General features: G+C 45.5%; 1 long non-coding RNA gene across 1 annotated transcript; it reads right to left on the bottom strand.

Annotated features, from left to right (window-relative positions):
• Positions 1 to 4,564: 4,564 nt before the first annotated feature.
• On the bottom strand, positions 4,565 to 8,889 carry LOC125550315. The gene is made up of 6 exons (XR_007301570.1): positions 8,310 to 8,889; positions 6,586 to 7,347; positions 6,267 to 6,485; positions 6,091 to 6,187; positions 5,916 to 5,968; positions 4,565 to 4,878 (listed from the first exon to the last, which is right to left on the bottom strand). It is a non-coding gene; the product is annotated as an uncharacterized LOC125550315 (long non-coding RNA).
• Between the last annotated feature and the right edge of the window lie 16,864 nt (positions 8,890 to 25,753).

Here is a 25,753-nt window from a genome sequence, read left to right as displayed (position 1 = left end):
TGAGTATACTCTGCATATAATGAGTGGTAACACAGGCAAGATATCTCCATCGCTCCCCCGCAAAAAACCCAAAAAAAAAGTAAAACCATTGCTGCATCTAAGTGATCTCATTTTCTTCTTTTGAGATCGTGAGTGGATCTAGAGTGGGTGAACGCTAGAGGTGGCAATGCATAGGGGGAATCTTGATGGCCTCCAAACTAGTGTTGTTACCTTCTTGGAGATACAATCGATTGTCAACCATAGAACGCACAGACGTGACTTGGCTCCCCCCCTCCCCCCCCCCCCCCCCCCCCCCCGCGCGTCGTCTCCTCCGAGGCGACTCGGGGGGCCAACCCTAGCCGCCACACTTTAGCCCCCTCCCCTCCCTTCCCCTCCTCCATCGCCGCCAGAGGAGCACCCCGGCGAGCCCGCGCGGCTCTGATGAAGGTGGCGGCGGGGATCTCGGTGGCTTCACCCTGTGTGGAGGGCCTCGGCTTCCGGGGCGGCGGCCCCGGACGACGGCGCGCGACGTGGCCTGTGCAGCGGGTGGCGTCGGCGGGTGCAGGCGGGCCATCTCCCTGGCCGTGAGGGCGGCGCGGAGGTGGCGGGCGTCGGCTGCTGCGGCGACTCCTCGCCAGTCGTTTGCGCCATGAAGAAGTGGCGTCTTCGACCTCGATCTACTCCGATTCGCGCGGATCTCGGCCTCTGGCGGCTATGGTCGCTGGATCTGGGCGTCGGGTGCGCAGATCTGGTGCTTGGGGGCGGATCCGGGGGAAACCCCTAGCCGGCGTGGCGGCCACACCGAAGGTGGCGCCTTTGTGCGTCGTTTACTTTGTTGGAGGCTTCGGTGGGACTCCTCCTCCTCCCATCCCGTCCAAGAGCTCAGGTGAAAGCCTCAGGCCCCCCTTTCCTGGCGACAACGGCATTCTGGTGGCATGTTCCTTCTTGAGGGTGTCGTCCAGAGATGGCTCGAGTGGTGGTGGAGTTGGGTGTGGTTCGAGGGCGGCATGTGGTGGCCTCATTTCATCAACGGCATCCTTCTCTGGTCCAGGTGCGGAGGGTTCCAGCCGCTGGTTCGAGGGGATTGGGGTCCCTGCCTCCATGCCGGCGGTAGGCCTTCGGTGTGGCGATTCCTATCCTTGACCAAGGGCATGGTGTCGCATCCTTTTGGCCTTCTCTAAGGTTTCAGCATCTGCGTCCGATAACTCTCGTTCGGTGTTTTGCCTTGCTACTGTCGACGACGGTGTTTTGGTGGTCGGTTCTCCATTTCATGTGGGTCTGTCCCTTGTGCCTCTCCTTTCGCAGTCGGGGCACTCTGATTTGGATTCTAGGGTGAATCACTCCGTCGGCCGCCAGTGCGGCACCCGTCGAACCCAGGTGGTAGGGTAGGGGCCCTTTGCGTCGGCGGAGTCAGATCATGTTTGCCCTGTTTGATCCCTTTGGTGGCAGCCAGCGATACAAATCATGAATGGTGGTGCCCTCCTCCTGGTGTTTCCGTAGGTTAGCTAGTTCTTGGCTTTGCGTCGTTCGATGGCAAGAGTGGTGTGTGCTCTTTGCCTTCGAGTTGTTCTGCTGAGCACATTGTATCTTTTTCTTTCCGCTTTCCTCTTTCTTGTTGTAAGTTGCAGTCTTGTACTCTTGACCGGTTGATGGCTTTGTTAATTCAAAGCCGGGCTCTTCTTGAGCCTTCGTTTCAAAAAAAAAACTTCTTGGAGATCAATCTAATGGCACATCGGATAGGATAGAAGATATACAACATTTAACAAGGAGGAAGGCAGCCAGATTAGCTAGAAGAACATGATGGTTACCGGTCAAACAGATAGAATCTCTCCTGCGGGCAGAGGAGAGGCGTCGGCCTCGGCTGGCCGCGTGGATTTCGCGTGCACGTTTTGCGGGAGAGTGAAGCGAGGGGAATTCAGACGGAATCTGGGCATATTGCGGGAGAGAGCGTTCGCGTGTGGAGGGCTCGGCTCTATATTGGGTGAGGTTTACAGGAGTAAAATGCATGTGCTTCAGTCTTTTGTTGATGAACTATTAAAAGTGTTTCTGTCTTTTGCTTATGATCACCTACAGAGCTTGTAATGGTTGTGTTCTGCTTATGATCAAGCTGTTGGATCTCTCTTTTATTTCCTAAATTATGGCTTATGTACTATCCAGGACCTACATGTGTGGTGTGGTTCAGGCAAATTCAGTTAAACAATGTTCTGTTCGATGCGGATTCAGTCATATATATGAACTTCTATTATCTTCAGTTCAGATGTGTTGTGGTTCATGCAGATTTGGTCAAATTCAGATCATTTGAGCACAAGTACTGTTGCGCTGATATTACAAATGCACAAGTTCAGTTCAGTCTCAATTGCAATATTCTTGCACATGTATTGATATCTTTTCATGCACAAGAACTCTTAGCTCAGCCATGTCATAAACTGTGCAAAAGTAGTCTCAAACTGTTTATTTTCATTCAGCAAAAATGCACAATCATACTCAAATAAATATGTGCAATGGAGAGAGCCATACACAAGACAAGTACTCTCAGTTCATGATTCAGCAAAAGGACACGGTTATACTACACAGCACAAGCACTCTCACAGCAAAAGCGGTCTCAGAACTCCACCAATTACTTGCAGTACACAAAGAAATTTCGTTTCATAACAAATCCATATCATAACCCTGCATAGCAATGGTCGACAGACACAACCGTTCAAATTCAGAATAGCATTGCAACCTTAAACATCCGACGGCACGAAGCTGCACTTTACCTCCATGGCGGTCAGTAGAGCAGCGGGCGTCACAGCGTCGCTACAGTCTCTGACAGCCGTCGCCAGGAGGACGTGCCCGCACGACCATCTACTCATCCATGGAAGCGGTCCGCACGTGGCCCACCTCCGGGAGCTGTCAGGGCTCTTCCCGCCGTCACGCCTCATGCGGAAAGCTTCGCCCCAGCAAGCCGCGGCGCGAGCCACCGCCGGCGACGGAAGGGAGAGGCGCGGTTAGGATGCCAACGGCGATGGGAGGTTCGCCGCAGATCGAACTGTCTGCAACGTTGACGCCGTCCGTCGAGTGTGATGATTGGGGATAGCGACTGCGATTTGACCAGGGATGACAAGTTATCTTTTTTTATGATCATACATGTCTCATTTATATAGAACAAAGATCAAGTTACATGGCATGTAAACACCAACAATGACTGAAAAGATAAAAAAATCATATGCAAAGTACAAGCGTTTGTCCCTCTCCTTCGACACCGCCGAAGCAGCCACCAAAGAGTAAAAGGACAGATCACCTCTTCACCCAAGCTCGACACGGCTCCATCGTTGATCAACAGCTTTACAGATCTCCAAAATAGTTTGCTAGAAGCAAAATCATAGCCGTTGAAAGAAACAGATCGGGGCAACATGTCCCCGGACACGCCATCAAACTTCAGAACTGATACCCCCGCATGACGACGACGTCGGAGGAGGAAACCAAAATTGTCATCCTTCAACCACAGACCCAGCACAAGATACTCCATCTTCCAGCTGTCACTTGCGTAGACAACCGTCTGCGCGTACTCTTGAACGACAAAACCTCTCTGCTCCACCATGACGTCGAAGACAACGCCACAACAACGGGGACAGAGTAGAAGACACACCATCCATGAACCCTAACACTGGCGATCTGAGATATCAGCAGAGACACAATGCCAACAACTCTGATACGCCGCCATAAAAGGCACCGCCGGTGTGGGAGTGGAGTTGAGGCAGATTTAGGGAGTGTTCGGAGTCTCTCCGCTCTAGACTCAGCTCGCGGAGCTACAAGGCTAAAATGATGGAGAATTAGGTGCTCTGCAGATTCTATAATTCCTCGAAGCCGGTGGAAAGCCGTCAGGCCCTTATTCATCCGGGCGCGGCTCCCATCATCCAAACGACACACCATGACCTACAAATCCAAAACCTAACTGCAAAGAAACATGTCCCCCCTCCCTTCTGCCGCCAGAGCAGCGGCCAAAGGGAGAGGGGGCCAGTGCCCCGACTGGTGGAGATAGGAGGAAAGAGATTGCCGCCAGAGCAGCGGCCAAAGGAAGAGGGGGCCAGTGCCCCGACTGGTGGAGATAGGAGGAAAGAGATCGCCTCCCTAGTCACATGGCTGGTGGCGGCAGCTAGGGTAGGAAACAACTTTCTCACCTCTTCCGGTGATGGCCAAGTCGTCTGACTGCGGGCCCTCAGCTGACGTGGCGTACGTGATACGTATACCTGCATTTTACTCGGTTTCCAGGCTCCACAAAGCACATTCGATCATCTGAATTAAACCCCTACCAATACCAAATCACGTTTCGAAGCCCAAATACAAACATCCAAACACAGCATAATGATCTGTACCGAATGCAGCAACCAAACTCAGTCTAAACTGCTGTTTTGCAATTGAATTCCTTATTAGGAGCTATCAGTTTCCTACTTCCTACTTGAAGAAAACACTTCCATTCCAAAACTCAAACATAATACTCCCTCCATCCCAAAATACTTGTCCTATGGATAAAAATGGATGAATCTAGAACTGAAATACATCTAGATACATCCATTTCTCCAATAAATATTTCCAGACGAAGTGGTGCAACTTTTGATAAAAGATCCGGTAAGGTGCTACAGGAAGTTAGATGATTTTTTACAAGTCATGAGCAACACGATTCAATAAGATTCACTGATTCAGTAAGTAGATCTAAGCAATAGAAAATTACAAAAAGATCCACTCAGCAATGCATGGGCTCATCAGTGCAACTTTTGAAGAATTTGATCAATCTGGAGCGCATTGCGAATCAGCCCACAAGTTCATTGCCGCAGCCTTCAACTCAAATCTTGCCAGCATTGGAACATCCAAACTAATCTCAGCTGTGCCTCGGTAATGGGAGAAAACAGGCATGACCTGTATAGCAGATGTGTTATTAACAACAAGCCAAACTATTTCTTCCAAACATAAATTGCACAGTATACACCCCAGGAAAATGCAACATCCTCCTGCGGGAATCATAGACAAGTTGGATGGTGCATAAAGGATAGTCAGTTATCCATTTATCCTCCCGGGTTAACACATTCCCAAAAAGGAGAACATCCCAAAGCAGAGCCTAAAAGGCAAATATTAAGATCAAGTGTTCCTTAACGAAGCAGGTTCTAGCGTTCCTTAACGAAGCAGGTTCTAGCAGGCCCTGACTGGGATCGCTACATATATGTCATTGAAATGTGTCCCCGTCCCCAAATTAAAGAGCATTACTGAACTACAATCTCCATCCCAAATTACTTGTCTTAGATTTGTCTAGATACGGATATATCTATCTAAGACAAGTAATTTGGGACGGAGGTTGTACACTTTTAATGTACGATCTTGCAGAGCTACGAAATTAAGAGCCAATTCGGCATAGCTGCAGATTTAAGAGTTTCTGAGTATGCTATGCAGGCCTGGATTTAACAAAAAAGAGCATCACAAAACTGCACTTTTGAAAAACAATTGAAATCTAGACATTTATATCTATGAAACAGGTCTTTACACCTGGAGTTTCAGCAATACAAAATTTTCCCTGAATTGTAGTTCATAGGTGTTAAGGTAAGTTTGTTATGGTATATACATTGAGCCTGTAATTACTATTAATTTACTCTAAATATATGTGTGTGCAAAGTTCCATCAGAATGGCAAGCTTCAGCTAAAAAAACTAACTCCGAGAGAAGCATAGAACTGAAGCTACACTTTAAACTAACTTCATGTTCCCTATTCAAACTCAAATAAAGTAGGTCATTATCTCAGGCCTGTTTCGCAACTAAAAATTGGCTCTAGCAGATTGAATGACAGAAGAATATAAATACATGATATAAAATACATATGCTATCTACGTTTACATGTACAAGTGTAAAAATGGCATCAGACCATAACATCATGCTTCACTTGTCAGAAAATACAAGTGTACTTACTCTGCAGTCAACCATCCATTGCCTCTTTGTATCTCTTGTAAGGCTGCTCGATACTGTATTCACAAGAAATTTTAATATTACAATTTATGCATTTTTCTTCCAAATTTGAACAAATTTTAATTACAATTTATGCATTTTTCTTCCAAATTTGAACAAATATGAGTCAAAAACTTACCACTCCGGTGTTCTGCACTGCAAGAATATGAGGACAAGGGCCGAGGCATGGGCAAAGAACATCCCGCACTCCTTCCCTAGCATATGTCCTAGATTCTCTGGATGTAAAGACACTGTTCAATGTATATGCCTCAAATTTTATGTATCCATGAAACCAAGAGACCTCATTCCACTTACCTGGGCTGGTAGTGGAGGCAGCACCGGGGAAGTTGGCCACTTGCTCATTCGCCACTGCATATCACCTGGTACAGCCGGCCAGAACCACTGACCCTGAGCAGGCTGCCACACCCAGCCCCATCCCCTTTGCCCTGCAACAGAAATGATCGTCCATCGCCAATGCCCTGCACCATTGGGTGCTACTGGTTCCATCTGCCCTAGCTGAGCTCCCCTAGGCCCCTGGAATGACAGAAGCCAGATGTAAAATTTACAATAGAGCTTTTCCTCTCCAGCCCAAATATAACAATCTTTTTTACAACAAACATAGTAGTATGTATACCTTTGTTTTTTCAGGCGCGTGAACCTTGTTGTTTCTTCCAAAATTGTATAATGACTGAGGATTACCTCTATATCCATTCCTTGGAGGTAACCCTGCCTGCCTGCTGTACCAGATCATAACCTCATAAAAGATTGGATTCTTTTCAGCTTGAACAGTCCAATTTTTACCAACAGGTGTAAATTGACCCATACATAAATCATTCCAAGCTTGTTGAAGGAGATTATTAAATTGAAGTGCATCATCATCCCCAAGATGGCTCTTTGCTGTTGCAAGTGATGCAAGCAGCAAAGTCCAGGGATCCGTCAATGAGAATGAGAAATGATAGTAAATCAGACAAATGAATCTAGATTGGAAGACAAGTGAAGATCCAATTCCTGATGGGATCATAGTGGTAATATAATGAAGATGGTCAGTATAAAGTGCAGGTATGTTCCCTTGACAGTAGTACTGCAGCAAAGCATTGCTCAGGGCTCCAACATCAGTCATGAGGTCTTGAAAATCACCAATAGTCGTGAATGGTGCAGGTATGTCCATCATGAATAACCCATTAACAACCATGAAATTCCTCACCGAGAACATTCCACGCCAGCAATGTCCTCCAAGTATCAATGACAAACCGGTAAGCACTCTTCAGATAGTTGCGACCAACGTCGCTACATATGATAGCAGCGTCTCCAAAGTAAAGAGTACAATATTCGGTCAATTGGGTCTGGAGGACGGTGATCCAATGCAAGAAGTCGAAGGTTTGGCCTTGATCCATTCCTTAAAAGCAGAAAGTCAAATTTTATTACTATATTATCCGACATAAGCAGAAAAACAAGTAAGCCAACACTTATTTTAAATAAAACAATCAACACACATCAGCAGTCAACACGTATTTGAAATCAAACAATCAACACACATTTTCCAATTTCAGTATCAAAATGTACTCAAAAGACGGAATTTGAACAAACTAAAAAAGCTGTAAACTGCAGCAAAAGTATACCACATATTAGAGCAGCAATTCAACATTTCACAGCCTATCGGGAAAAACACAGCTTCAGAGCAATTACCAGGATAGGGTTGTTGATAATGGTGCAGTATAACACCTATATCTAGTACTACTACGTGCCAAGATTTGTGGACAAAAATAAAATGAACCAGGATAATACTGTGACTAAGTGTATCAAATTAACAAGTTATGTTTGTCATGTCAATATGAAGTACAGAAACTTGCATAATCATACAGAAAACCAACTTCAGTACTTAGGCACATACAAGTGCTCACCCAACAAAGAACATTTTCTAAGCAAAAAGAATACCAAATGCACGCTAGGTTTTTACATAAATACTTCATGCATAACAAAATATAAGAGCATTTAGATCACTATTTTAGTGATCTAAACGCTCTTATATTTCTTTATAGAGGTAGTACCATTTACTTTCAATTAACTTATTTTAATTTGTGAACCCATAGATCTAGAACTATGCATAGAATGGCCTCATAATAGATTACCTAATCATATCATAGTTTCTGCTTAAGAGAAGTAAAGCACGCACACAACCATCCATTCTGTCAGCAACTCAACATACAAGTACATAGAGAGGCTAATATCAAATTAGCAGGACTAAAACATACTAAATCAATCTAATGAATTGCTTGTAGGCATTTGCCCATCACGTTACAAATTATACATCAGAGGACAGCGTTTGATATAATGAGGAATGAGGATAAAATAGCATACCCTGACGCCGTGGACTGAGTCGGGTGAGATGGAAAGCTGGAGAGCCAAAAGGGTGGTTCAGGTCGGATATGTGGGAACGGCTGAGAGCTCCGCCGCCGCCCCCCCCCCTTGCATTCGCTTCGCTGCCACCGCCTGTTCGCGCCGCCCCGCCGTGGACGCGAGGTGTCGAGAGGTGTGAGATCGACCAGATGCGCGGCAAGATGGGAGATCCGAGCGTCGCCCGATGGGCGCCCTTGCCTTCGCTTCGCTGCCGCCTTGTTCGCGCCTCCGTGGACGCGAGGTGCCGAGAGGTGGGAGGTCGACCGGATGCGCGGCGAGCCGGGAGATCCGACCGTCGCTCGATGGGCGCCCTTGCCTTCGCTTCGCTGCCGACGCCTTGTTCGCGCCGCCGTGGACGCACGCGAGGTGTCGAGAGGTGGGAGATCGACCGGATGCGCGGCAAGCTGGGAGATTCGACGGGGCTGGATTAGGGTTTGGGGCTTTGGGCGACGGGGCTGGATTAGGGTTTGCCGCGTGTAGAGGAGAGGGTGAGGGGCTGGATAGTGCGTGCGCGCCCGCGCGGCGGCTGCGGGGTGCGGGACTGGAGTGATTGGGGGCCGGCTGGGGGGTTTATATACGGGATAATAGGGTTTGCTGGGCTAGTGGGCTCTAAGTTTCTATACCGCTCGGAATAAATTTCGATCCCCTGGGCTAAATTTGAGACCAGAGGCCCGCAGTAGGCTGTGAATGAAGAATTAAGCCTTTCAAAAGAACCTTAAAAACGAAAGAATGCACTTTGTTCCTTTTGTAGACCTGATTAAATTTCAAAAATGCTTAAAAATTAATACATATATTTAAAACATAATTTAATTATGATTTTAAAACCCATAATTTTGAAATATGTTAATGAAATGTACAAAAATTGTTACTCTAGTACACTCCCTCCATCCTGTAATTCTTGTCGCGAGGGCAATTTTGCAAAAAACACATCTGGTTTCTCCCGACCAAACCCGCGCTCCTCGTCGTCCTCCTCCGATAGAAGCAGCAACTGCCCTTCTCCCCGCCGCCGCAGCTCCCCTGCTCCCCCGCTCTCCTGCCGCAGTTGCCTCCTGCTCCGCCGCCGCAGCTACCGCTCGCCTGCCTGCCCAAGCACCCTCCTTCCTCAAAAGAATCTTGGATTTCCCCAGCTACCGCCGCGCTCTATTCCGGCTGCGTCGGAACCGCCGTCGGAGATCCCGGAGGCGCTGGATCCGGACCACCAACAACAACATAGAGGCCGACGAGCCCGACGACGACAGGAGATGCGGCAAGCTAAATGCTGACGAGCCCGACGACAACGGCAAGCTAAAGGTCGTGGATTTGCGAGTGTGGAAGACGGCGACGACAACTCCACGAGGAATACGATGGCGGCTGGGTCTTCTTTGTTGTTTCTATGGTGGAAGACCCGCGCCTGCAACACCACGGCTGGGCTGTCCAGTGGGTCGCGCCTGCTCACTTGGCAGCAGCAGCGGCGGCTACAAGTTTTCTGCACTGCTGCAGATCAACCCCAAGTCCTACAGCCTGGGTCAACCTCCCTTCTCTACTCCATATTTACTAAATTTACTGAATATTTGCACTAGTTCTGCTAGTTTAGATTTTGGAGTATTTTGCACAATTAACTGAACAATTTTGCACAGTTAACTGAACAATTTTGCAAGCATTCGATCTCTGAACAATTTTGTTTTTAGTAAGATTTTTACTGTCTCTAAATTCAGTCATGAACTATGAACTCTGAAATTAGTACTGTCTCAACAACATTTTAAATATACACTAATTCTAAAATGCTAAAATGCCACTAATTCTAAAATGCTAGATTTAGTAACTAATCTTTGTGTCAGAACAGAACATTGTATTACGCGTGGAGTAATTATGTGATGTGTACTAGTGCATCCTTAATGTTTTGAGGATTTTGTTCAGTCCATAAGCAAGTCCACCTATTTATTCTAATAGGCACGGTTCAGAGCTCACCAAGAAAGAAACAAGTACAAGAAGTTACTTCAAAGTGTTGGCATCCTTGAGAATATTATGCTGAGGTGGTCCCGAAAAGGCGTTGGTCTGCGAGGAATCAATGGCAGGACGATGCCAATCGACCAAGACGAGGAAGAAGACATCGTCAAGGTTTTCCGCAAGGAAAGAGTGGAAATAGCTGTCAGTGAGGCTGTTTCGAGGGTATCGGCTATCATTGGTTGCCCCTGTCGCAAGGCTGGACTGCCGCAGGATGCTCGAAATGCACCAACAAGCAAAGGTGAGGCCATGATTTGTGGTGTCTACTTGTGATAGCCTGGCTTATTAGGGATGATAGACTACTCATATCAATAAGGAATTCCTTCTTTTCCGTGAGCCCATTCGGACATAACTCCAAAGTTAAGCGTGCTCAGCTTGGAGTAGTTTCAGGATGGGTGGCCGACCGGGAAGTTGCTCCCGAGTGCGCACGAATGAGGACAAAAGTCCGTAGAAAAGACTAGTATTAATCTATGGGGCCAGTCTAAATCCCGCCAGGAGTAACGACACCGGCGGGTGTGTCCGGGGCGTTACAAGTTGGTATCAGAGCCGACCCTCGCGGTTACACGGATGTTTGCGGACAAGTGCGCGGTCATGTTGTTCATGACGTTTTTGACCCGTTGTGGCATACGGCATGGTACATGTACCGGACTGGATGCACAGACGTATGTGCCAAGAGGGAACGTTCCTGTGGCTCGACGAGGACGTTGGTTCCTCTGAGTGGGGGTGTATGTGATAGCCTGGCTTATTAGGGATGGTAGACTACTCATATCAATAAGGAATTCCTCCTTTTTTGGAAGCCCATTCGGACAGAACTCCAAAGTTAAGCGTGCTCAGCTTGGAGTAGTTTCAAGATGGGTGACCGACCGGGAAGTTGCTCCCGGGTGCGCACGAGTGAGGACAAAGTGCGTAGAAAAGACTAGTATTGATCTGTGGGGCCAGTCTAAATCCCGCCAGGAGTAACGACCACCGACGGGTGTGTCCGGGGCGTTACACTACTGAAGGTGTTTCAGTCAAAAACTTGCTTAAGCAAGAGCAGATTTACGAGCAAAAAACTCACTCCATATGTCTACTGTCTAGCACTTTGTGCATGAAATCTGTAACTTATTTATTCTCTTGAACTTACTAAAATGGTTTTCCCATCACGGATTGCCATGGAAAGTAGATGATCTGGCACCAGCTGTGTTGATGATAAAGCACTGGGCAACCACTATCCTGTGTCCTCCTCCCCTGTTAAATGATGATCTGGAAAGCAGCTGGCTTCCTGAAGGGCAGTAAAAGCCTTGGTGAGTAGTGGATCCTGCCAAATCAGAAGGATTTACCAACAAATTTCAGTACCATCACCAATCCATGACAAAATTGTAGTTTCACTTCACTATACATAACCTTCATGCATTTTAGAAATACTCCATGGCAAAGATTAGTAACACCGTTAGTTACTCAATCTATATCTATAGTACTCCATGGCAAAGATTAGTGCATTTCTAAAATGGGAAAGATTATGGCACAAAGATTAGTTACATCACGTCAAGCATGCCATGCCATCTTTGATTCTGTTTTTGATGGAGTACTAGGTAACCTTGTGAAGTGAATAATCAGCATGGGCAATAAATATCCACTACTACTCCCACATTATGTCTTTGATTCTGTTTTTGATGGAATACATTTGCATGGCGCTGAATCATGAAAATACTAGTAGGAGTAATACTGCCAACCACTTGGCCCCAAGGAGATATCATCATTAGTAGGAGTAATTAGGATCTTAGCTGAGAAGATCTGCTCTAGCACTAAGCAGAAGTTATTTTGGGGTACTATGGCTTTTTGACAGTCAGTAAAACAGGGCACTTGCTTCGCAAGAGAAATGGCTTAATTAAAGTTAATCTCTCCCAAGAGAGACAAGAGAGTATGTTCTTTTCTGATGTCCTGATGCAAGCAAGCACCCTACACATGTCCATATTAAACAAAAAGTGCAGTCACCCTCTGCACAACAGGTGACTGGTAGGACTAATACTAGTACGGGTAGACGAGCAACAAATAAATTCAAATAAGTTGAAATAATTCAAATAAATCCAGATAATTGAAATAAATTCAAATAAATCCAATAGATTCAAATAATTACAATAATCCAATACACATGACATTCACAAGACATACACTTCACTTCCCTTCTCTTCATGTTTCTTTCTTTTCCCTTCTATTGCTACTTCTTCCATTCCCTTTACTTTTCCTTCTTTTCCCTTCTACAACTACTTCTTTACTTCCCTTTTCTTTTCCTATTGCAATTTCAATTTCTTCTATAATGGCCCTGGTATCAACAACTACCTGACTGTCGCAATATACACTGATTATTTCCCTGCCAGCATTCTGAATACGATCCTTGTGCAAGTGTGGTAACTTATATTGATTTCTGTGGGGACCCCGACTCATAAGTCGTGATCACCGAATGCATGTGTACAGTGATCCCAGAGATCAATGCTCACTGAACACACAGAAGCTGAATAACAAGAGTCTTACATCCATACATACCGTATTACACAAGTAGGACCATTATGGTCAAGTCTTGAGTATAGCATCGCAGCGGAAATCTTCGTTGACAACTTGGACCCATGCCATCTGCCTTAACCCTACAGGCATTCTGACTGGGAAGCGTCCTAGCTCGCATGTTCGTCACCGAAGTGGTTCGCCGGAGCCGGGTGGAGGCCGACGGCGACCATGGCAGCCATGGAGGGGGCAGGAGGGCGCGAGGGGTAGAGGTGTCTTGTCTGGGAGATTGCTGGGGAAGAGGGAGAGCGGGAAGAAGCCGTAGGAGAGCTCGGGAGGGCCTCTAAATAGAGGGGCCGTGGTGCACCGTGGACGCGGCCTACGGCGCACTCGGGCGAGCTCCATGGAGGAGAGAGGGGAGAGGTTTAGGAGGGGGCCGGCAGCTTGCCATGTCCCAGACGCCGAGGCGGCCTCGTGAGACACGTTGGGGAGGCCCGAGGTGGCCGGAGGCGGTTGGCAGGGGGCGGCTACAGTGCGGGAGTGCACTGTAGCGCGCTCCAGAGCGTGCAAATGGCCGGCATGCCATTTTTTTGGCAAAGTGGGCACGGCAAAGTGTGTCTGGTAGCTCTAGGGAGGAGTAAAGAATGTGGGGAAAGCCTTGGATGCCTTGGGTGGCCACTGGAGTGAGGAGGGAGGTGAGGAAGAGGGGTGCAAGGGCTGTTCAGAGAGGTAAAAGAGGTGGTTTCACCCCTCAATTATTGACCTGAGCTGCAGCCATTGCTACTGGAGGTAGAAGAGGTCTAGGAGGAGCTGTGGTAAAAAGTGGAGCTCAAGGAGAATAGTTTTAGTGGTCAAAATGGTGATTTTTGATAAGTGGCAGAAGGTGTTTGATAAAGGTTTTGGCAAGCAAATGATTTCCAATTGCCATGAGACTCCACAGGGTGAAATGACACATAAAATTAGGGCCTTCCACCAATTTGGAGCTTATTTGGGCAAAGTTGCCAATGCAACTTTTGTAAACCCTAGGAATGAGCAGAAATAGACTTGTGTAGATCTAGTTGAGCATAACACTTCTCCTTGATGCACTACTTGGTGTAGTGGCCTCATTTGGGCATATGAACATGCTCACAAAAGTTGAGGTCAAGGAGAGAAAGTTGGTAGTACAAACTTGTTCAAACTTGATTCTGGTCAGAGAGGGTTTTGGGGCATTTTGGTGAACCAAAATGACCTTGATTGACATGAGGCTTTGCAGGGTGATCACAATATGCATTTTTGACTTGCTGGATTTTTCTTGGATTTTTATGAAAATATTTCCTGTAGAAATATTTCAAATCCTTGAAATGGGCAGAAATGGTTTTGAGGGGATTCCATGGGGTTATACTATTCTCCATGACATGAGGCTTGGCAAGCTCATCAAACATGTCATATGAGACATGATAGAATTTTCTTGGAATTTTTGGGGAATATTTCCTTTGTAAATATTTCAAAAGCTTGAAATATCCAGAAAGGGTTTTTGAGGGATTTGACCAATATTTTGAACATGACCATGTGTTGAAACTCTTATATATGGGAAATATATGCCCCCTGAGTTTCCCTGATTTTTGTCAAATATTTTTGAAACAATAAAATAATTTTTCCCTATTAAAGACCATTTCTGGACTTAAGAAAAAGCTTTTAAATAAAATAGGAAAATAACTTTTAAAATTATATTTTTGTGGTTTCTGGGAATCCTATATCTAATAGGTTTCAAATATACCTTTTGAAAGATTTTTCACACCTCAAATCAAGTACTTGCAGTGCAAATCTCAATTCAAGGGTTTTTGGAAAACTAATTTTAGAAAATACTTTTTGGCCAAATTATTTTTGTAAGAAATTATTTTTATGTCCTATACACATGGCATGATCATTGGTTCAAGAGTTTGGAGAAAGGAGATGAAGTATAGGAGTTGGAGGATTTATTTGATTTTTAGAGCACTTGCGAACAACATACAAAATCCAATCAAGGTAAGGTCCAAAACACTCAAAAGTTTTTGTCAAACCACATTTTATCATGATTTATTAGCTTAAGTGTTGTGGCATGAAAATCAGGGTGTGACAATTTCCTCCTTTGTCTTTCATAACTTCAAACATAACTGCTTCTAATGTGATAAAGCTTCTGTACAACTTGTGGGGATCATAGTTCTCGAATTCCTCTTCCACACCCTGTACCAGTTCCTGGATGTTTGTAGGTGACTTGCAGTCGGTTAGATACTGGAGGGAGTTATGAAAGCAGAGGTCCAAACAATTAAACTCAGGGCTATTTGGAGGTTGTTGTAGCAATCGGATATCTAGATTAGTTTGTTGCACGACTTCCTGAAAATCTGTAAGTGCATCAAGTGCAACCCCTAGTTGGTTTTGGAGTATTGACGACAAACTTGGTTGAGGGACTAATGTGTTTGTGAGAACTGCAGGATAACACAGGTAGTAGTCCCTTATTGATTCGGTTTACCTACCAAAGATGACCCCTAAAAATGTATGAAGACATTGAAGACAATGGTGGTTTGTGAAGATATTCACAATGAAGATTATGACATGAGATGACATTCACGTGAAGACTATGGAATGCGACGACATAGTTGTTCCGTAGTTTCCTTTTCTTCTTTGTTGAGTCACAGGAACCACCGTACTGCTAAGTGGGTTCCAAGTGAACAAAGTCAGAGTGACTGATGTGATGCTCAACCAAATCCCATGTCTTCAAGCGAAGACAATGAGAGCAAATCTTATCCAGAGCTGGATGAGTCAGCTTTACTTGTAGCCGAAGTCAAGCTGCCGCGTGTGTTTGAAATCCGACTATTGGACACGTGTCGGTTCCTTAGCGACCCAGGGTCAGTTCGGACAAATCAGGTCGGGTTGCCTCCTGGCTATAAATAGCCCACCCCCTACTGTTGGGGAACGTAGTAATTTCAAAAAAAATTCCTACGCACACGCAAGATCATGGTGATGCATAGCAACGAGAGGGGAGAGTGTTGTCCATGTACCCTCGTAGATCGAAAGCGGAAGCGTTAGCACAACGCGGTTGATGTAGTCGTACGTCTTCACGATCCGACCGATCAAGTACCGAACGCACGGCACCTCCGAGTTCAGCACACGTGCAGCCCGATGACGTCCCTCGAACTCCGATCCAGCCGGGTGTTGAGAGAGAGTTTCGTCAGCACGACGACGTGGTGATGATGATGTTCTGCCGACGCAGGGCTTCGCCTAAGCACCGCTACAGTATTATCGAGGTGACTATGGTGGAGGGGGGCACCGCACACGGCTAAAAGATCAAACGATCAATTGTTGTGTCTAGGGTGCCCCCCTGCCCCCGTATATAAAGGAGCAAGGGGGGAGGTGCGGCCGGCCAAGGGGGGTGCGCCGGGAGTAGGATTCCCCCGTTTCCTAGTTGGATTAGGACTTGGGGGGAGAGGTGGAGGAGAAGAAGGAAGGGGGTGCGCCGCCCCCCTCTCCTTGTCCTATTCGGACAAGGGGGGAGGGGCGCGCGGCCCTTGCCCTGGCCGCCTCTCCTCTTCTCCACTATGGCCCATTAACCCCCCGGGGGGTTCTGGTAACCTCCCGGTACTCCGGTAAATCCCGATTTCACCCGGAACACTTCCGATATCCAAACATAGGCTTCCAATATATCAATCTTCATGTCTTGACCATTTCGAGACTCCTCGTCATGTCTGTGATCACATCCGGGACTCCGAACAACCTTCGGTAAATCAAAACATATAAACTCATAATATAACTATCATCGAAACGTTAAGCGTGTGGACCCTACGGGTTCGAGAACTATGTAGACATGACCGAGACACGTCTCCGGTCAATAACCAATAGCGGAACCTGGATACTCATATTGGCTCCCACATATTCTACGAAGATCTTTATCGGTCAGACAGCATAACAACATACATTGTTCCCTTTGTCATCGGTATGTTACTTGCTCGAGATTCGATCATCGGTATCTCAATACCTAGTTCAATCTCGTTACCGGCAAGTCTCTTTACTCGTTCCGTAATACATCATCCCGCAACTAACTCATTAGTTGCAATGCTTGCAAGGCTTAAGTGATGTGCATTACCGAGAGGGCCCAGAGATACCTCTCCGACAATCGGAGTGACAAATCCTAATCTCGAAATACGCCAACCCAACAAGTACCTTCGGAGACACTTGTAGAGCACCTTTATAATCACCCAGTTACATTGTGATGTTTGGTAGCACACAAAGTGTTCCTCCGGTAAACGGGAGTTGCATAATCTCATAGTCATACGAACATGTATAAGTCATGAAGAAAGCAATAGCAACATACTAAACGATCGGGTGCTAAGCTAACGGAATGGGTCATGTCAATCACATCATTCTCCTAATGATGTGATCCCGTTAACCAAATGACAACTCATGTCTATGGCTAGGAAACATAACCATCTTTAATCAACGAGCTAGTCAAGTAGAGGCATACTAGTGACACTCTGTTTGTCTATGTATTCACACATGTATTATGTTTCCGGTTAATACAATTCTAGCATGAATAATAAACATTTATCATGATACAAGGAAATAAATAATAACTTTATTATTGCCTCTAGGGCATATTTCCTTCAGTCTCCCACTTGCACTAGAGTCAATAATCTAGATTACATAGTAATGATCCTAACACCCATGGAGTCTTGGTGCTGATCATGTTTTGCTTGTGGAAGAGGCTTAGTCAATGGGTCTGCAACATTCAGATCCGTATGTATCTTACAAATTTCTATGTCTCCCACCTGGACTAGATCCTGGATGGAATTGAAGCGTCTCTTGATGTGCTTGGCTCTCTTGTGAAATCTGGATTCCTTCGCCAAGGCAATTGCACCAGTATTGTCACAAAAGATTTTCATTGGACCCGATGCACTAGGTATGACACCTAGATCGGATATGAACTCCTTCATCCAGACTCCTTCATTTGCCGCTTCCGAAGCAGCTATGTACTCTGCTTCACACATAGATCCCGCCACGATGCTTTGTTTAGAACTGCACCAACTGACAGCTCCACCGTTCAATGTAAACACGTATCCGGTTTGTGATTTAGAATCGTACGGATCAGTGTCAAAGTTTGCATCAATGTAACCATTTACGATGAGCTCTTTGTCACCTCCATAAACGAGAAACATATCCTTAGTCCTTTTCAGGTATTTCAGGATGTTCTTGACCGCTGTCCAGTGATCCACTCCTAGATTACTTTGGTACCTCCCTGCTAGACATATAGCAAGGCACACATCAGGTCTGGTACACAGCATTGCATACATGATAGAGCCTATGGCTGAAGCATAGGGAACATCTTTCATTTTCTCTCTATCTTCTGCAGTGGTCGGGCATTGAGTCTTACTCAACTTCACACCTTGTAACACAGGCAAGAACCCTTTCTTTGCTTGATCCATTTTGAACTTATTCAAAACTTTGTCAAGGTATGTGCTTTGTGAAAGTCCAATTAAGCGTCTTGATCTATCTCTATAGATCTTAATGCCCAATATATAAGCAGCTTCACCGAGGTCTTTCATTGAAAAACTCTTATTCAAGTATCCCTTTATGCTATCCATAAATTCTATATCATTTCCAATCAGCAATATGTCATCCACATATAATATCAGAAATGCTACAGAGCTCCCACTCACTTTCTTGTAAATACAGGCTTCTCCAAAAGTCTATACAAAACCAAATGCTTTGATCACACTATCAAAGCGTTTATTCCAACTCCGAGAGGCTTGCACCAGTCCATAAATGGATTGCTGGAGCTTGCACACTTTGTTAGCCTCCTTTGGATCGACAAAACCTTCTGGTTGCATCATATACAACTCTTCTTCCAGAAATCCATTCAGGAATGCAGTTTTGACATCCATCTGCCAAATTTCATAATCATAAAATGCGGCAATTGCTAACATGATTCGGACAGACTTAAGCATCGCTACGGGTGAGAAGGTCTCATCGTAGTCAATCCCTTGAACTTGTCAAAAACCTTTCACAACAAGTCAAGCTTTGTAGACAGTAACATTACCGTCAGCGTCAGTCTTCTTCTTGAAGATCCATTTATTCTCAATTGCTTGCCGATCATCGGGCAAGTCAACCAAAGTCCACACTTTGTTCTCATACATGGATCCCATCTCAGATTTCATGGCCTCAAGCCATTTTGCGGAATCTGGGCTCACCATCGCTTCTTCATAGTTCGTAGGTTCATCATGGTCGAGTAATATGACTTCCAGAACAGGATTACCATACCACTCTGGTGCGGATCTTACTCTGGTTGATCTACGAGGTTCAGTAACAACTTGATCTGAAGTTCCATGATCATCATCATTAACTTCCCCACTAATTGGTGTAGGCGTCACATGAATAGATTTCTGTGATGAGCTACTTTCCAATAAGGGAGCAGGTACAGTTACCTCATCAAGTTCTACTTTCCTCCCACTCACTTCTTTCGAGAGAAACTCCTTCTCTAGAAAGGATCCATTCTTAACAACGAATGTCTTGCCTTCGGATCTGTGATAGAAGGTGTACCCAACAGTCTCCTTTGGGTATCCTATGAAGACACATTTTTCTGATTTGGGTTCGAGCTTATCAGGTTGAAGCTTTTTCACATAAGCATTGCAGCCCCAAACTTTAAGAAACGACAACTTTGGTTTCTTGCCAAACCACAGTTCATAAGGCGTCGTCTCAACGGATTTTGATGGTGCCCTATTTAACGTGAATGCAGCCGTCTCTAAAGCATAACCCCAAAACGATAGCAGTAAATCAGTAAGAGACATCATAGATCGCACCATATCTAGTAAAGTACGACTACGATGTTCGGACACACCATTACGCTGTGGTGTTCCGGGTGGCGTGAGTTGCGAAACTATTCCGCATTGTTTCAAATGTAGACCAAACTCGTAACTCAAATATTCTCCTCCACGATCAGATCGTAGAAACTTTATTTTCTTGTTACGATGATTTTCAACTTCACTCTGAAATTCTTTGAACTTTTCAAACGTTTCAGACTTATGTTTCATTAAGTAGATATACCAATATCTACTTAAATCATCTGTGAAGGTGAGAAAATAACGATACCCGCCACGAGCCTCAACATTCATCGGACCACATACATCTGTATGTATGATTTATAACAAATCTGTTGCTCTCTCCATAGTACCGGAGAACGGCGTTTTAGTCATCTTGCCCATAAGGCACGGTTCGCAAGTACCAAGTGATTCATAATCAAGTGGTTCCAAAAGTCCATCAGTATGGGGTTTCTTCATGCGCTTTACAATGATATGACCTAAACGGCAGTGCCACAAATAAGTTGCACTATCATTATCAACTCTGCATCTTTTGGTTTCAACATTACGAATATGTGTATCACTACTATCGAGATTCATCAAAAATAGACCACTCTTCAAGGGTGCATGACTATAAAAGATATTACTCATATAAATAGAACAACCATTATTCTCTGATTTAAATGAATAACCGTCTCGCATCAAACAAGATCCAGATATAATGTTCATGCTCAATGCTGGCACCAAATAACAATTATTTAGGTCTAAAACTAATCCCGAAGGTAGATGTAGAGGTAGCGTGCCGACCGCGATCACATCGACTTTGGAACTATTTCCCACGCGCATCGTCACCTCATCCTTGGCCAGTGTTCGCTTAATCCGTAGTCCCTGTTTCGAGTTGCAAATATTAGCAACAGAACCAGTATCAAATACCCAGGTGCTACTGCGAGCTCTAGTAAGGTACACATCAATAACATGTATATCACATATACCTTTGTTCACCTTGCCATCCTTCTTATCCGCCAAATACTTGGGGCAGTTCCGCTTCCAGTGACCAGTCTGCTTGCAGTAGAAGCACTCAGTTTCAGGCTTAGGTCCAGACTTGGGTTTCTTCTCCTGAGCAGCAACTTGCTTGATGTTCTTCTTGAAGTTCCCCTTCTTCTTCCCTTTGCCCTTTTTCTTGAAACTAGTGGTCTTATTGACCATCAACACTTGATGCTTCTTTTTGATTTCTACCTCCGCAGCCTTTAGCATTGCGAAGAGCTCGGGAATCGTCTTATCCATCCCTTGCATGTTATAGTTCATCACGAAGCTCTTGTAGCTTGGTGGCAGTGACTGGAGAATTCTGTCAATGATGCTATATCGGAAGATTAACTCCTAGTTGAATCATGTGATTATTATACCCAGACATCTTGAGTATATGCTCACTGACAGAACTATTCTCCTCCATCTTGCAGCTGTAGAACTTATTGGAGACTTCATATCTCTCAATCCGGGCATTCTTTTGACATATTAACTTCAACTCTTGAAACATCTCATATGCTCCATGACGTTCAAAACGTCATTGAAGTCCCGGTTCTAAGCCGTAAAGCATGGCACACTGAACTATCGAGTAGTCATCAACACGTGACTGCCAGGCGTTCACAATGTCTGCAGTTGCCGGCGCAGGTGGTACACCTAGCGGTGCTTCCAGGACGTAATTCTTCTGTGCAGCAATGAGGATAATCCTCAAGTTACGGACCCAGTCCGTGTAAATTGCTACCATCATCTTTCAACTTTGCTTTCTCAAGGAACGCATTAAAATTCAATAGAACAACAGCACGGGCCATCTATCTACAATCAACATAGACAAGCAAGATACTATCAGGTACTAAGTTCATGATAAATTTAAGTTCAATTAATCATATTACTTAAGAACTCCCACTTAGATAGACATCCCTCTAATCTTCTAAGCGATCACGTGATCCGAATCAACTAAACCATAACCGATCATCACGTGAAATGGAGTAGTTTTAAATGGTGAACATCACTATGTTGATCATATCTACTATATGATTCACGCTCGACCTTTCGGTCTCAGTGTTCCGAGGCGATATCTGCATATGCTAGGCTCGTCAAGTTTAACCCAAGTATTATGCGTGTGCAAAACTGGCTTGCACCCGTTGTAGATGGACGTAGAGCTTATCACACCCGATCATCACGTGGTGTCTGGGCACGACGAACTTTGGCAACGGTGCATACTCAGGGAGAACACTTTTATCTTGAAATTTAGTGAGAGATCATCTTATAATGCTACCGTTAATCAAAGCAAGATAAGATGCATAAAAGATAAACATCACATGCAATCAATATAAGTGATATGATATGGCCATCATCATCTTGTGCTTGTGATCTCCATCTCCGAAGCACCTCCATGATCACCATCGTCACCGGCGCGACACCTTGATCTCCATCGTAGCATTGTTGTCTTCTCGCCAATCTTATGCTTCTACGACTATCGCTACCGCTTAGTGATAAAGTAAAGCATTACAGGGCGATTGCATTGCATACAATAAAGCGACAACCATATGGCTCCTGCTAGTTGCCGATAACTTGGTTACAAAACATGATTATCTCATACAATAAAATTTAGCATCATGTCTTGACCATATCACATCACAACATGCCCCGCAAAAACAAGTTAGACGTCCTCTACTTTGTTGTTGCAAGTTTTACGTGGCTGCTACGAGCTTAGCAAGAACCGTTCTTACCTATGCATCAAAACCACAACGATAGTTTGTCAAGTTGGTGATGTTTTAACCTTCGCAGGGACCGGGCGTAGCCACACTCGGTTCAACTAAAGTTGGATAAACTGACACCCGCCAGCCACCTATGTGCAAAGCACGTCGGTAGAACCAGTCTCGCGTAAGCGTACGCGTAATGTCGGTCCGGGCTGCTTCATCCAAAAATACCGCCGAACCAAAGTATGACATGCTGGTAAGCAGTATGACTTATATCGCCCACAACTCACTTGTGTTCTACTCATGCATATGACATCTACGCATAAAACCTGGCTCGAATGCCACTGTTGGGGAACGTAGTAATTTCAAAAAAAATCCTACGAACACGCAAGATCATGGTGATGCATAGCAACAAGAGGGGAGAGCGTTGTCCACGTACCCTCGTAGACCGAAAGCGGAAGCGTTAGCACAACGCGGTTGATGTAGTCGTACGTCTTCACGATCCAACCAATCAAGTACCGAACGCACGGCACCTCTGAGTTCAGCACACGTTCAGCCCGATGACGTCCCTCGAACTCCGATCCAGCCAAGTGTTGAGGGAGAGTTTCGTTAGCACGACGGTGTGGTGACGATGATGACGTTCTACCGACGCAGGGCTTCGCCTAAGCACCGCTACAGTTTTATCGAGGTGGACTATGGTGGAGGGGGGGGCACCGCACACGGCTAAAATATCAAACGATCAATTGTTGTGTCTAGGGTGCCCCCTGCCCCCGTATATAAAGGAGCAAGGGGGGGAGGTGCGGCCGGACAAGGGGGGCGCGCCAGGAGGAGTCCTACTCCCACCGGGAGTAGGACTCCCCCCTTTCCTAGTTGGATTAGGACTTAGGGGGGGGGGGAAGAGGTGGAGGAGAAGAAGGAAGGGGGGGTGCCGCCCCCTCTCCTTGTCCTATTCGGACTAGGGGGGAGGGGCGCGCGGCCCTTGCCCTGGCTGCCTCTCCTCTTCTCCACTAAGGCTCACTATGGCCCATTAACCCCCCGGGGGGTTCCGGTAACCTCCCGGTACTCCGGTAAAATCCCGATTTCACCCGGAACACTTCCGATATCCAAACATAGGCTTCCAATATATCAATCTTCATGTCTCGACCATTTCGAGACTCCTCCTCATGTCCGTGATCACATCCGGGACTCCGAACAACCTTCGGTACATCAAAACATATAAACTCATAATATAACTATCATCGAAACGTTAAGCGTGCGGACCCTACGGGTTCGAGAACTATGTAGACATGACCGAGACACGTCTCCGGTCAATAACCAATAGCGGAACCTGGATGCTCATATTGGCTCCCACATATTCTACGAAGATCTTTATCGGTCAGACCGCATAACAACATACGTTGTTCCCTTTGTCATCGGTATGTTACTTGCCCGAGATTCGATCGTCGGTATCTCAATACCTAGTTCAATCTCATTACCGGCAAGTCTCTTTACTCATTCTGTAATACATCATCCCACAACTAACTCATTAGTTGCAATGCTTGCAAGGCTTAAGTGATGTGCATTACCGAGAGGGCCCAGAGATACCTCTCCGACAATCGGAGTGACAAATCCTAATCTCGAAATACGCCAACCCAACAAGTACCTTCGGAGACACCTGTAGAGCACCTTTATAATCACCTAGTTACGTTGTGACGTTTGGTAGCACACAAAGTGTTCCTCTGGTAAACGGGAGTTGCATAATCTCATAGTCATAGGAACATGTATAAGTCATGAAGAAAGCAATAGCAACATACTAAATGATCGTGTGCTAAGTTAACGGAATGGGTCATGTCAATCACATCATTCTCCTAATGATGTGATCCCGTTAACCAAATGACAACTCATGTCTATGGCTAGGAAACATAACCATCTTTGATCAACGAGCTAGTCAAGTAGAGGCATACTAGTGACACTCTGTTTGTCTATGTACTCACACATGTATTATGTTTCCGGTTAATACAATTCTAGCATGAATTATAGACATTTATCGTGATATAAGGAAATAAATAATAACTTTATTATTGCCTCTAGGGCATATTTCCTTCACCTACACCATAAATTGGGGGCTGCTCAGAGTTAGTGCACGGCTTTTGTCGTTTGAGAGCAACGCACCTCCGAAGCATTTGAGAGAGAGATCCTTGCGAGGACAAAGCCCAAAACACCCAGAGCTAAAGAGTGTTAGGCATCACTGAAGTCTTTCTATCCGCGTGATCTAAAGACTTGTTACACTTGAGGACTGTGAATCCTCCAGCCAATTAGGTGTCGCGTTCTGAGCATCCAAGAGCCATTGTGGATTACCAGTGAACGAAGTCTGTGAAGGTTTGGAAGTCTACCTTGAAGACTTACCAGAGTGATTGGGCGAGGACTAAGTGTTCTTAGCTCAAGGGGAATAAGGTGAAGACGTGGTCTTATGAGTTAAATCTCAGCCTCCCTAACCAGATGTACAATTGTCGCAGCAACTGGAACTGGTCTACCAAATCATTGCCTTCAAGAAGCTACTGGTTCTATCCTTCACTTCCCTTTACTTTTAGTCTGTCTTCGTGAAGTCATTGTCTGCTTGCATGATATGATTGTCTTCACTGTGTGAAGACTATTTACCGTTTGGCTTCATACCATCTTCCATCCTGATCTATACTACCTAGTTGCTGATAGTCTTCGTGCTTTCACTTCATTGCTTACTTGACTATGGCTTGTCTAGTGTAGTCTACCTTCTGCTGCATATCAATAGGTTCATTTCTACTGTTCGTCTTCAAAGCCCCCATGTTTTGAAGACTTTCATAAAAATCGCCTATTCAACCCCCCCTAGTCAATAACTAGCACTTTCAATTGGTATCAGAGTAAGGTTCTCCCTTGTTCTGTGTGATTCGGTTTATGTTGGGAAACACAGTATTTCAAAACATTTACCTACGATCACGCAAGAACTATCTAGGAGATGCATAGCAACGAGCGGGGAGAGTGTGTCCATGTACCCTCGTAGACCAAAAGCGGAAGCGTTTAGTAACACGGTTGATGTAGTCGAACGTTTTAGCGATCCAACCAATCCAAGCACCGAACGTACGACACCTCCACGTTCAGCACACGTTCAGCTCGATGACATTCCTCGAACTCTTGATCCAGTTGAGGCCGAGGGAGAGTTCCATTAGCACGATGGCGTGGTGACGGTGATGATGAAGTTACCGGTGCAGGGCTTTTCCTAAGCACTACGACGATATGACCGAGGTGTGTAACTGTGGAGGGGGGCACCGCACACGGTTAAGAGAAACTTGTGTGTTCTAGGGTGCCCCTGCCCCCGTATATAAAGGAGGGGAGGGGAGGCCAGACGGCCCTCCTAGGGCGCGCTAGGAGAGGGGAGTCCTACTAGGACTCCAAGTCCTAGTAG

Source organism: Triticum urartu, chromosome 4 (assembly GCF_003073215.2).
Source record: "Triticum urartu cultivar G1812 chromosome 4, Tu2.1, whole genome shotgun sequence".
Classification (NCBI taxonomy): domain Eukaryota; kingdom Viridiplantae; phylum Streptophyta; class Magnoliopsida; order Poales; family Poaceae; genus Triticum; species Triticum urartu.
This window is presented reverse-complemented; position numbering and strand designations above follow the sequence as displayed.